We start from the raw sequence: 14,966 nt of genomic DNA on the forward strand, positions 1-14,966 counted from the left end.
CAAGGGAAGAAGCAGAAGAAACAGAAATTTGGTCTGAAGAATCATAATCGGACTGTAATCTAGGCTTATTTTCAGGAGGGGGATGAGAACCCCTGATCATAGTTAAGAGATCTTCAGCCATCCTAAGCATCTGTCTCTGAGGCCTAGGACCCTGATCAAAAGCTAGCCACTTCACTTTAGCTGGAGCCTTAGACTTTGACTTAGAATGTAAACCTGAATCCACACTTACAGGAAGCTGTGAAGGCCTGAGAACTCCCTCAGAAGCCGGTACCTGCCTACCGGCTCTGGACCCAACTGAGGGAGCAGTATCCAAAGGTCCAGTCCCTGGCAATTCTGAAGACCCCATCAGCTCCACACCAGAGTTGGTACAGGCAATTGGTTCAAAAGAGGCGGACGACAGGGGCTGCAAAGGCACCTCACTTATGACTGTCGAACCAGCAACTGGCAATAACTGAGTAACATCCTTTGCTGTGGACCTCGGAGGCCTGTCTGCATCCCTGCACCTCTTACACACCCCAGAAGCTGGAAAAGAATCTAAAGACATGTTATAATTAAACCTTTTTCCAAAATAGTAAAAGGCAAAGTTATATCTACGCCTAACAGTACACTGATTAAATCTAGCACAAAACACACAATTAGCATCGTCGTGGTCAGGACCCAGGCAGGGAATACAGTAAGAGTGAAAATCCCTATGAGGTATTTGCTTCCCACAAGAAATACAATTATTAACTTTTTCTGACATCTGACTGGAGCAAGAAAAAGACCTCCCCAACGGGGTACTTATCTGTAAAAAATGTAAATCCTGGGATTAGATCCAAAAACAAACAGGAACAGGCCGACCGGCATCAGTGAACTGCAAAGGGCACTGCGTGGCAAGAAAAACTGGGGAAATGGCGTCAGCTGAGGTCTTTATACCTTCCGGCACATTGACGTCAGAATAAATGCGACCTCAGCTGGCGCCCGATCAAGACTTTGAGATTCTGGCCGATCAGGGGCTGCTGCTGGCAGGAAGAACCCTACAGTGATGACTGCAACAGTGAACACACTCGAACTTCTACATTTATGGTAAGAGTACACAACTGTACTGTGTATGTGTTGATATGTATAGTGGTTTCTTTTTGCTTAGAGGTGAGTGTGGGTTGTATGCATTTGGGAGGTCTTTGTTCTTTTGGTAGGCTTTTAGTGAGTACCTCCACATTTGTGAGTTTATGCGTCATGATCTTATTTTGTGTGAGAGGTGAGGTTTGAGTGAGAAGCAGAGCATGTGTGCTGTCAACCTGTTTGATATCTGGTCTATTTTTACGTAAGAGAATTGTCTCCAATTCCAGTGTATTTGCATCTCTCACATGGGATGTTAGTTTGCTTTAGGAGTAAACGGTTGTCAGTATACATGAAGTAATTGCTTCATTGCCTCAAGATGGCCATATCAATCAAGCTGGCAGGAGAAATGATGAGAAACTGCCCATCCATTGTGGCAGGATTTTTCTGAATGTGGGATTTGGGAAGGAAGCGGGCTAGCTGAACTTAGTCACAAACAGCAAAATGAAGCAGTAATTCAATTAAATACAGTTAACAAAGTGCAGTGCTGGCCAAAAATATACTTATGTTTCAGTTTTATTTTTCAGTGGATGCCTTAGATTTCAGTGTAGATGCACTCCAGCCCACTGGCTAAAGTTGCCAAACGTTGAACAGCTGCAGTAAACTGAGCACAAACACTCACAAATGCAACGTTTTATATAAAGGCAACATTAAACAGTTTTAACACAACTACCAGTGGCAATATTTCAAGCCCCCATAAACCCTGTGAACACTTCTGCCTATGTAGAACTGTTCACAGAAACCCTGTACAAGCATGTTAATAGCTGCACAGAGGAAGCTGTACTCACCAGGAAGTACTGAACTGACTCAAAAAACAAGCCACCCTGGTGGATTTCCAAAATCAATCTGCTATATAACAGGACAAAGAAAATCATGGCAAAAATGAGGTGCAGCACCCAGCAGGATAAAAACACTCTTAGCAAACTAAAAAAACAAATAGGAGGACAAATAGTCTACCAAAGCCAAATTTGAGGTAAGTTTGGCCTCCTAAGCCAAGAACAACCACAAAACATTCTTTAGCAATGTCTGCAACCTCAAAGGCAATACACAATTGTGTGCAGAGCTCATTGTAAATGGAGCCACCTATACTGAGCCAGAAGATATAGCAAACCTCCTGGCTGATAAATTCAGCTCCAGCTTTACTCCTCTTCCCCCTCAACCTTCCCTCAGGAAATATCATCAACAATAACTCCCCTTACTATCACTAGGGAACAGGTCCTTAATGCTCTCTCTAAGACCAAGAACACTGCATCAATGGGCCGAGACAATATCCCAGGATGCCTTCTAAATAGCATGAAACATTATCTGTCAGGGCTTCTGGAATTACTATTTAACTGTAGCCTCCAAACAATCTTCATGTCTCATGAATGGAGAAAGACAACAGTCATCCCTCTGCACAAAGGTGGGCCATCTACAGATCCTGGAAACTACAGATCCATAAGTCTCACTAGTCTTATATGTAAAGCCATGGAAAGAATTATCATGGAGATGATCAATAGAGATATAGTAAACCTCCAGACACTGGACCCAACCCAGTTTAGTTTCATCATGGACAGATCATGTCTACTCAACCTGGTGGACTTCTTTGAGAAGGTCACCAAAGCAATGGATGAGGGCAAAATCGTTCACACGGCCTACCTTGACCTGGCCGAGGCATTGGACACAATACCTCACTCGGGCATTGTTGACAAACTCAAGAGGTTAGGTACAAACCCGTATGTCACCCTTTGGATAGCCAACTAGCTCACAGACAGGACCCAGGAAGTTAGAATTGTGGAGTCCACCTCTACAAAGAGGCCAGTCACAAGTGGAGTCCCTCAGGGATCAGTCCTTGGACCGCTCCTTTTTGGTATTTACTTCTCAGAAGTTAAGGCCAATGTCAATGGTCTCTGGCTGGCTAAATTTGCAAATGATTGCAAATTAGGAGCTGTCATTCAGTCTCACACTGACACAAATGTTCTCCAGGAGGGGCTGACACAGACAGACAACTGGTGCCAGAGCCATGGACTAAAACTAAATGCCAAGAAATGCATAATAGTTCTCTTTGGGAAGTCATTCATCCCTGGTAACTATCATATTGACAACACACCCCTTAGAGGTAACCCAGTAGTCAGGGACTTAGGGACACACACACATAGTAATCTACCCTTTGATCATCACGTGTCTACAGTGGCGAGGAAATCATTCTATGTTGTGCAATTTATAAACAAAGGTATGGCATCTAAATCCAAAGTAGTCATCGTTCTACTGTATTCAGCATTCATCAAACCTATCATTGAGTACAATCCCCCCTTTGGCATTTACCTAACCAGGCATATCCAACAACTGGAACGTCCACAGAAGTTCCTCGCTAAAAGAATACAAGGTGTAAGTAATGTCCTATGCAGATCGCCTCAAGGTCCTAGCCCTGTATTCTGTCTCTTACAGGCTTTTGAGGGGAGATCTATGCCTGGCATACAGGGCATTGCCAGACCCCACTCTGATGGACCTCCTGCATATCCACAAACAAACAGCACCAGAATTACCCACTCTAAAGACTTAAACCTTGTCTGTGATATAAATAGGACCTGCTGGAGAGAAAGGTATGTATCCCAGAGACAACCCCATCTATGGAACACGCTCCCCATCCATGTGAAGCAGAATTCCTCCCTGGATTTGGCATGGGAAACTGCAAATTCATCCCTGGTTTGACACCTACATCTCTAATGGATACAGGTAACCTGTAAATGGTTCATCTCCCAAGCCCATGCTTACACTTATCAAGGGTATCAGAATTTGCCAGCGATTTGGGATGCATGGCTAGGCTTAAAAAGGCCCTTGCGGTCGTTAGCCTAGTAAACACCTATGAACCTATGAAAGCCCCAGACAGAGCGTTTCTCCAGCAATCCCCATTTCAGGTGGGTCCTGAGCTACACACTTCTTCCACAAGAGTGCAAGGAGGCCCTCTTAATGTAAGATGGCTTGTTTAAGAGCACAGTGATACCACTCTAGATTCAGCAGGTCAGAATCTAGCCTATGCTATATAAGGCTATGAAACACAATTTGCAATGTGCAGAGTAAAAAGCAGTCACAAACAGCAAAAATTAAGCAGGAATTCAATTAAATGCATTTAACAAAGTGCAGTGCCAACTTACAATATACTTATTTTTAATTTTTTTTCAGTGGATGCCTTGGATTTCAGTGCATATGCATGCCAGAGCACTGAATGCTGAGCAGCCCAGTAAATGGAGTGCAAACCCACACAAAGACGAGGCTTATATACAGGCAAATTTAAACAGTTTTAACACAACTAGCAATAGGAGAGCCCCAAACTGAGCCTTTCTCCAGCAATCCCTAACTCAGATGGGTCCTGAGCTATACACCTCTGCCACAAATGTGCAGGTAGACCTTCTTAATGTAAGATAGCTGTTTAAGAGGACAGTGATACCAAACAGTCTAGATTCAGCAGATCTGAATCTAGACTATGGCATGCTATGCAAGGTAAGGAAACACAATTTCTAGATGGGAAGGATTAAGGGAGAGTCACTTAAAGGTCAAAGGGATAGTGTTTAATAGCATACTGTTAGATGACCTGCAAGTGATACTACCCTCTGTGCAAACTGGCAGCTCTTCGAGCAGCTGTGAACAGTGGGAGACTATAGAGAGCATTTCCTATAGAGGATTTTAAACCGGAGAGGTTTGCTTATATGCAAGCATGGGGAGCCACTTTTACACCAGCATGATGAAAGACTTTTACAATGTTAAATGATCAGGCCAATCTGATAAAACACAGTAAGGTATTGACCAGTAGCTCCCACCTTGGATGGGTTAAATTTAGCTCTCTGCTCCCACCAGAGTGCAAAAGAACCCTTGTAATGTAAGACAAACTGGTTTTGAGCTAGCTCAAGTGTAGTAACAAATGCTTTACAACAGAAGTAAGAATTCCTTCAATATCAGAAATCCATGGAAATAAGTTCACTAACCCTGAGAAATGTTCACAACACACAAAAACTTTGCAAAACTTAGAAATATTTTGGCAGACTCAGGAGAACTTTTGCAAACTCAGAACAGCTTTTGCAGTATCAGAGGAGGTTAGGAAATATCAGAATACATTTAAAACAGCCAAGAGCACTACAGCAACAAACAGATGGAGTTTCTTTAACAAGTACAGTTAGAAGAAGTGAAAACAAACAAGAAAATACTTATATCAGTTTTGTAGGTCCTGATGGTTTTAGAATCAATCCAAGTCTTGTTGTCACAGGTATCCAAGCCAGGCACAAGGAATCTCTGAATAAATGAGCAACATTTAGTGTCTTCAATGTTCAGTAATTTGTCCAAAAAACATGGAATGTGTGAGGAACAGACCAAATATATGTGACAAAAATCTGGACATTCTGCAAAAAGCTGGACAGTTGAGAGGCATGGGGAAGGTGAGGGCAAACAGAAGGGATTGTGTTACACTGTCTTCCTGACAGAGTTCGCTAAGTGCTTTATGGATTGGAAAGCCGATAAGACACGACTTTTTTTTACTTTAACTTGTAGTACATGAGCAGATAAAAAGCTACATGCAGTACAAAGAATTATGATTAGGTCTCTGATATTAACTTATTATTATGTACTCTTGACATGGATGCCAAGAAATTCACCTCGAGAGTGAATTTCTTGGCATCCATGTCTCAAACACATAATAAGTCAGTTAGTATTGGTGATCCGATCATAATCCTCTATATTAAACAAGCATTGGCCATTATGTATCTAGTAGAATACCCACTACAAGAGTAGGGATATGTTAGCTGTAAGGAGATTTATGCATACAGAGCATCACAAAATGAGACCAGGAAAGGGTCCAGTCTTAACCAGACTCCAACATATTTAACATGTTTTGCACTTTCACGTTTTGATTATTTGCTGTTGGAGGAAAAGCCACACAGCAGGAGGCCATGAGACTTTGCAAAAAATGACAATGAAAGCAATGTTATTGTGTAAGACAAACAAGAAATGGATGGCTTCAAGGTCAATTGCTGGCATAGATAACGATGATTTGAGTATGGTACAGTATTCTGTTTGGGAGGATCTATGGTGAGGGAGGTAATATAAAGGCAAGACAGCAAAAAAGAAGGAAGGGGAAGAGAGGAGAGGGTGTGGAGCAGAGGACGTGGTTGAGAGGAGAAGAGAGGGAAGCAGACAGAAGATATGGAGGGGAGGAGATCAGATGTAGTAGGGAAGGGGAATGGAAGAGGAGAGGAGAACAGAATATAGGGAAATGGATGGGAAGGGAAAAGATGACAGGAAAGATGGGGGGAGGAGAGGAAAACACAGGGAGTGAAGAGGAGGAGAGAGGAAATAAACATAAAAGAAGAGTGGAGAAAAGGGGGTGGAGTCAAGAAAGGGAGAGGGAAGGAAAGATGAAGAAAGGACAGAAGAAGACCAAAGACTGATCTTGAGGATTACTTTCCTCCAGTGGTGATGACACAAAGTGAACTACCAATAATGCACACATAGTGCCTATTGGAGAAATGAGTGTCTATGCAGATATGGCAGACTCATCCAGTATTGTATATAGCCAGTTCATGGAGCCAGAGCAGGTGATACACAGAGTCATATACTGTCTTGATGCTGATAAAGCCTGTTCTAGAACGCATGCTGTGATCTGCACACCTATAAATGGTGTTTGTGAGAGCAGACAGCACATTGTGTGTCATATACCCTGCTCCATAGCCATGTTTTCAACATGGTGTAATCCACATACAGATGTGTGTTTGCTGTTACTTTTAGATTTGGGGTACTGCTGGGTAAGAACACTGGCCTATAATTAGGTGTTACTTGTGTTTATTCCACTTTTTGTAATGTGAGTGACTATGATTTGCTTTGCTGGCTCCACTCTAATAGAGCTTGTTACCTTGACTTTGACAATGGAGACAGGGTTGTGAATAGAGAATGCGGCCTGGAGAAGAAGACTTCAATATCTAATAGCAAGTTGTCCTATTTTTCGAGGAGCAGAATTTTCCACCTCTGAGATACCTTGCTGGTGGGGATCAAAGCCTATTCCTGGGTGAGCATACATTGGCTGAGGGTGTATGTTTATAGGACATTGTAAAACAGGATTTTGGAAGTGCCATTTAAGCTATTATTTGTGTGTGTGCCACATGTTCCACACTTAGGAGCAGATAGAAGATGAATGAAAATTCTTCATAACCTATAGGTGATAACTACTTAGTGATCCACTCTTATCTCCTACTACTCTGGCAATAAGTGTGGTTACCAAAGGTCAGGATAGTGGGGACAGTTATACTTGCAGAATAAGGGAACATTTAGTGTAATTCAGGAATCACCATCTACTGCAACTGATGCTGGGAAAAAAGAAGTTATGTACTTACCATAACATTCCATGCGAGTTGTTCATCTCGGCGTCATTCTTTACTGATGGGTTCGGAGCCAATCCCTTGGCTCCAAGTCGGCCTATTGCAAAGCTCGAGGTTTCCAAATAGCTCCAGGCCAAGTCCCTATCCCATGATGTACCTAGAGTTATCTCAGATCTTGTTCGCTGCGTAAAATAATACCATATGTCATTCTATAAGTCCATAAGAGAGAAAGTATACAAGGGTTGAGTGAGCAGGAAGGATCTAGCATCTCAGTCTTCTGTAAGCCCAGGAGGAGGTAGGAGGGAGGGACGTAAGAATGAAGGCAAGATGAACAACTCACATGGAATGTTATGGTAAGTACATAACTTCTTTATGTGAAGTTGTTCTAACTCACTGTTAGTTCTTTACTGATAGGTAGCGTCCCAAGCACCATCTACCTTGGGTGGCTCACAGGAGTATATTTCTCAGGACCGTGGATCCAAAGGAGGCCCTGCCAACTTTGTAATGAGTGAGAAAGGTATGAGGTTTTGACCAAGTGGCTGCTGCGCAAATATTATCAATAGGAAGTCTGGCTAAAAAGGCAGAGGATGTAGAAACTGCTCTGGTTGAGTGAGCTTTAATATTATGCTGTAAGGGCATATTGGCACCTGAATAAGTAAAGGTGATACAATCAGACAGCCATTTAGACACAGTTGTTTTAGCCACTGGCATACCCTTCCTGGAATCTGAGAATGAAACAAAAAGCTGGTCTGATTTCCTGAAATCTTTTGTTCTATCCAAATAAAATCTGAGCTGTCTGTGAAAGTCAAGTTTGTGCAGCATATATTCTAGATTGTTGGAATGGTTGGGGAAGAAAACTGGCAAATCAATAATTTGGTTGAGACTAGTTTCAGTGCAAACTTTGGGCAAGAAAGAAGGGTTTGTTCAAAGTGAGACTCTGTCAGCATGAAAAATCAAATAAGGAGGCTTGATGGATAAGCTTGAAGCTCTGGCACTCTGCGGGCAGAAGTACTAGCCACTAAAAAGATGGTTTTCCATGACAAGAATCTGAGGTCACGTGAGGAAGCTGATTCAAATGGCAGAAGAATTATGCAGGAAAGCATAAAATTTAGATTCCATGGAGAATAGGGAGATTTCACAGGTGGTCTAATATGAAAGGTTCCTTTAAGAAAGGCTTTGGATAATTTGTGTGACATAATATGCAATCCTTCAAATCCCAGATGGAAGTTAGAAATGGCAGCAAGTTGAACACAGACTGTTGCTGCTGCAGCTCCTTTATTGAATATTATGGTTAAGAATTCTAGAATAGAGGCCATAGGGGCTTGGTAAGGATCGATATTGTTTTTAGAGGCCCATATAGAAAATTTCTTCCATTTGCTGAGGTATAGCTTCCTCGTAGAGTATTTATGAAAAGATAGGAGAATTTGTTTCTTCTCATTGGAAAGGTTGTGGAACCTGGCTATGATGGGAAATGGAGCAGCCAAGCTGCCAGCTTCAGGGACTGCAGAGAGGGATGAAGTTCCCTCGACAAGTGCATCAGAAGATCTGGAACTGGGTCCAGAATCCAGGGGTCCTCCAAAAGATGAAGTTAAAGGAAGGGGAACCAACTCTGACGAGACCAATGAGGAGCTATTAGAATAATGGTCCTTCCCAGGGCTTTTGATTTCTGTAATACCTTGGGTATCAATGGGATTGGTGGGAATTCATAAAGGAGACCCGGGGGTCAATCGTGAATGAGTGCATCCCTTGCAGCTTCTCCCGGAGGAGGAATCAGTGCAAAGAAGCTTCTGCATTTCATGTTCATGTGACTGGCAAAAAGGTTGCAGCAAAACTGGCCCCACCTGTGGAATATCCTGTCTGCTATTTCCGTCTTGAGGGACCACTCATGGGGCAACAAAATTGCTCTGCTAAGCTTGTCTGCTATCACGTTGGATTTCCCCAGGATGTGCATTGCTAACAGAAAGCACTGGGTGGACATAGCCCACTGCCATACTCTGAGGGCCTCCCGACAAAGGGGGTATGATCTGGTTCCTCCCTGTTTGTTCAAATACCAGACCACTGACATGTTGTCCATCTGAATTGTTATTGCACCCAGAGGAAGAAAGTCCTGGAAGTACTGCAGCACCAAAAGAACTGCTCTCATCTCTAGGACATTGATATGCAGATGTGTCTCTTCATCAGTCCATGTGCCTTGGGCTGTCTTTCCCTGAAAATGCCCCCCCCCTCCCACCCTATCAGGGAAGCGTCCATGATCACTGTGGCAGCTGGAGAGGGTAACACAAATGGGCGTCCTATCGTAACATGAAGTGAGGTCAACCACCACTGAAGATCCTTTTTGCAGGAATTTGTGATCATTATCATGTGAGACATGGGGAGCTCTTGGTAAGACCACTGAGTGAACAACAGCCATTGCAGTATCCGCATGTGCATACGAGCCAGTGGTTTGGCTAGAATTGCTGCTGCCATTATTCCTAACAATTTCAGAAGTTCTGATGCTGGTACTTTATTTTTGGATATTAAAATGTGGACATTCTGACAGAGAAGTAAGACTCTTTCTACTGGAAGTCTTAGTGTAGTGGTGGTGGTAATGGTGTCCAGTTCTGTTCCGATACAGATGATATGCTGTGATGGTGACAAGGCAGATTTTTCTGAGTTTATTGTAATGCCCAGCTAATTGCAGAGTGACAGAGTGGACTCCCTCGCCTGAATGAGTTCATGCCTGGTGGTGATGGCAAGGAGTCAATCGTCTAGGTACGGAAACACCTGGAATCCTAAACGTCTTAGGTGAGCCATGACCACTGCCATGCATTTGGTGAACACTCTGGGGGCTGTAGTGAGACTAAAGGGCAGGGCTCGGAACTGGTAATGATTGGCTCCAAGCCGGAAGCGCAGATGATCCCTGGATGGCCTGGCAATTTTCATGTGGTAGTACGCATCCTGGTGATCTGTCGAGCACATCCAATTGTCTTTCCCTAAGAAGGGAAGTGTTGACTGAAGCACGACCATTCGAAACATCTCTTTCTTTACAGATTTGTTTAGTCTGCTGAGGTCCAGTATAGGTCTCCAGTCCCCTGTCTTTTTTGGAACTAAAAAGAATCTTGTGCAAGTTCCGGATCCTGTCTGGTCTGCTGGGACTGGTTGGATGACTCTTTTTCTTAGCAACGTCTGGATCTCTACTGTTTCCTTGTCGTGGAGGGGGTGTGGCGAATGGGATGAAGTATTCTCTGGAAATGATACTTTGTACCCAGTTGTCATTTGATATTTTGAGCCAGGCATCTGGGTACAAAGATAAGTGACCCCCAACTGCCTCCCGAGTAGGACAGTTGGGCCTCCTTTCAGGAGTGCTGGTAGGGCTTCCCAAAGAAGTGATCTTTGTCGCCCTGGTTTTGCGGACCCCCACTGCAGCATGGGCGGCGTCTTCCATTATTGCCCCCTCCTCTGCCCCTGAAGGGGGGTTCACCAACTGTGTCCTGAAAGGCTCCTTGGGCTTTTTGGAACCACAGTCCCCCCCCTTTGACCCTTGGGGTAATGTCCAGTAGGGGTGGAAAAACAAACTTTGATGGCAGACTGAGTCTTTCCGTCCTGCTCACACCTGGTTAAAGTTTCCTTAACTTTGGGCCCGAAAAGGGACGAGCCATCAAAGGGGGTATTCATGAAGGATGACTTGAAGGGCTCTGCGAAGGAACACAAGCGCATCCAGGAGTGTCTGCTAAGAGCAATTCCTGTACCTGCTGCCCTACTCATTCTATCAGATGCATATAAAATGAGGTGCATGGACAAGTTTACTATGTAATTGCAGATAGCAAGCTGGGAGGCAACTTTTCTGTAGCTCCTGCAGCTACTCTACCCTGAAGAGTATATCCCAGCTCTTTAAGGAGATCTCTTTGTAGTCTTGTAAAATGGGTTAAATAGTTAAGCGAACGAAGTGCAAAAGTCGCTGAACTAACCATGCGCTTCCCATATCTATCCATGATCCTGGAGTCTTTGTTAGGAGGATGGATAGATGAGGAAGTTTCAGACATTTCCTTTTTGGTGGGTGCTGCCAAGACCATGGCATCAACTGGCACACCTTTAGTCAACAAGGATTTATCTAGGGGGGCAGATATGAACTTATTAGGCCTCCTAGGGACAGGATCCATGGTGTCCAGAGACTCCCACGCCCTTGTGAGACCAGCTGCATAAGCTCATCGTAGGGCGGAGACACCCAAGAGGTGGAGGGCTGAGACCTGAAAGCCTTCAGGAGGACCGACTCGTCCTCAGTGGGGTTGGTGGACTGCCAGTCACCCCTCTGCCTAAGGATTTCCAGTATCTCTGCAAATGACATATCCTCAGAGGGGGACCGTGGGGACCCTTCTGATTCATCCAAGTCTGTATCAAATGTTAATGACTCCTGAGGGGAGTCCAAATGTTTCCTCTTACACACTCTCTTCCTAGGAAGCTCATCAGTGGGAGCTTCTGGAGAGGTCTCAGAAGAGCATGGGCCACCCAATGGGGCTTCCTGAGGCTCTGGGTCTCTGCGCTTAGCTAGGATCTGTGAGGCAGAAGCAGACACAGGCAGTTTAGGGGTGAAGAAGCTGGACCTGAAGTTGAGGATGTCTTTGGAGACATAACTCTCCTCATGGCTTCGAAGGCCCCTCTGCTGCAATGCGAAAGGACCTACGGATCCGAGGAAACCGTTGATACCCCCAGAACCAGGACAGTGGACTCTGAGCCCAAGATAGGAGCCGAGTTTATCCAAGCCGAAGCCCCAAGAGGCAAAGTCAGAACCGACAAGTCAGTTTGACTATCCTCCCTGAACCCGACCAGAAAGTGTCGGTCCTAGATTCCTCGATCGGCACAGAGGACGTCAGATTGAACAGGGCTGAAGACACTGGAGCAGGCATCGGTTCCGAAAGCTCCACAATCAGCAAGTTCGACTCCTCTGGCTCCAAAGGACCAGTATGGCTCGGAGGAGGAAGAGATATAGCTGGCATAAAGGTCTTCGGCTCTGAAGCCGCCTGGGTCGGAGCCGATAACAATTTGGCAAAGGCCGGTGCCTGTAGATGCTTCTGCATCACCCGATCCACATCCAGATCAGAATAGGCTAACAGAAGTTCGAGATCATTGGACCGATGATACCGACTGGAGTAGAGGCGATTTAGGAATTTCAGATACCGGTTCTAAAACCGGAGACCGGCTCTGAAAAGAGAAGCAGTCAGCTCCGAGACCTGTGGAGCCAATATCACAGACTCTTTAGATTTTTTTCTATTTTTTTGAGTCTTGGAGGACTTTGAGGACTTATTAGATTCAACCTGGTCACACAAAGCCTCCTGGGAAGGAAGGTTTCAACAAACCCCTGTCAATAAGCTTTCTTTTTCTCTCTCTTGGAGGACTCTAGTGAAAAATGAATGACATACAGAACATGTTTCTTGTAAGTGCAAGGCACCCAAGCAGTAGACACAATTCACATGACAGTCTGTAACAGACATCTTCTGCCCTCATTTAGGGCATTTTTTAAACCCTGACTTAGGGTGTTTGTCTTTGTCATCAGCCATGACAGAATATTGGACACACACAACAACAACAATATGGATTATCCCTCTAATTAAAAACAGGCTAAATATACACTCTAACAAACAAGCCCTTAAACTAAGGCTAATAACAAGCAGAAATGTAAATAGGTCTGCTAATAAAAACAGGCTAAATACAATCACACACGCCATTAAGAAGCCTAGAAATTTACACACACACACACACACATACACATTCTTTTCTATCACATATATCAAAGAACAATACTAAAATTTTAATCTAAAGCTGTGACAAATGTCACTAAATAAGCACACAATACTATTAACAAGCAAAAAGAGACAGAAAGTCACTTATTACATTACTATTCAGTCAGAAATCTAAATAGGCCTAATAAAAAACGAGACCAAATAACTAAGTAATAAAAGGCACACAAGGGAAAGGGAAACTACAATATGAAGCTGTAAGAGCTTTACTAACTATCTAACTATAATATTTTAGAAATATGAAAAATATTTTGAAATATAAGAAAAATAAGGCTTTTACTGGCTCGAGCTAGTAGAACCTCTGATCAGTTGCAGTGGCAAATTAGATCTGAGGTAACTACGTGCATCATGGGATAGGGACTTGGCCTCAAGCTATTTGGAAACCTCGAGCTTTGCAATAGGCCGACTCGGAGCCGAGGTATCAGCTCCAAACCCATCAGTAAAGAATAAATGGCAAGATAGAACAACTTCACATCAAGGGTAGACCCCCCTTTTGTCCACTTTCTGGAGTCTTTGTCCCTCTTGGTTGAGAAGCAGAAACAGAAGGCATCTGTGACCCTCCAGGTCAATTTCAGCAAATCACACATCCTCTCTCCATTGAACTGGATCCCTGGCAGCCAGTGGTGACACAGTATCAGAAACATCAGCCAGTGCAGCCTAAGGTGACCATAGCCTCATTGTCCCCTCTTCTACAACCAGAAGAATGCAGACAATAGAAAAGCGATTTCACACATATGCTGCAAACACACACAGTCATCATATACACCCTGCTGCCAGGAGAGGTGCTCTCACCTTCTGTGGCACCCAGACATATTTATCTCCTTCTCTTTTGCTGCTAGAAAATAAGGTATGTACTCAAGTATACAAATTCAGTACTTACAATAGTAGAAGACAACAGTACTGAATACAGTACTTTTTAGGATACCTCCTTCAAACTAACACTGATGAAGCAGGTTAGGGTGGCAAAACTCTTGTCACTGTACCTGTATTAGCACAGCTCACAGGTGATAGCAGTGACATCACTCAACATACTGGCAAACACATACCAGGAATTCACCTTCTGCAATGGGTCTTTGTAATTGCCCAGCAGATACAATTTGAAGTTCCTGTGCAGGAAGACAGGAATATTCTGCTCTTGAGGACAGACCACAGTGGATCACTGTGCTCCCTGATGCCTGAAATAGCCATGGCCACTTATTCACATCCACTTGAGGCTCAAAAAGATAGCCACATTTAGATGGATGCATGTTTATGAATCATGAGTCATGCAAGGCAGGGCTGCACCATGGTGATCAGATATAGCTGTAGAGCTGCACTGTAGTGTAATGGTCATGCACAAGCATCCTGATCATAAGATTTTCACAAAGAGTGGTGATAACTAGTTTCATTAGCATAGCTGCCGTGCTAATTGGCCCATGCTAGCATGATAGAATATATGTTGTACAACACCAGTCAGTACCATACAACTGTGAAGGAGATGAATTTCAGTATAGATTCTGTAGACTTAGAGCTTCACAGAGTAAAGGAGTCTTGCCTGGTAAAGTAGCTCAGCAGGAACAATAACCCCTGTGGTTGACAGCATTGATAGTGAAGTGGCTGTCATGGTGAATGTTTAAGTGGGAACCCATGAGGCTAGATGGCATTGTATTGTCTTTCTTTGGATTGGGGTGGGCCAAACTATATACATCAGAAACGTTGGGAAGGACATGCTACAAGTGGTATGTGGTTACAGCCCATATCTTGAGGCATGGCT

Source organism: Protopterus annectens, chromosome 16.part0, assembly GCF_019279795.1.
Source record: "Protopterus annectens isolate FY-2018-M chromosome 16.part0, PAN1.0, whole genome shotgun sequence".
NCBI lineage: Eukaryota > Metazoa > Chordata > Ceratodontiformes > Protopteridae > Protopterus > Protopterus annectens.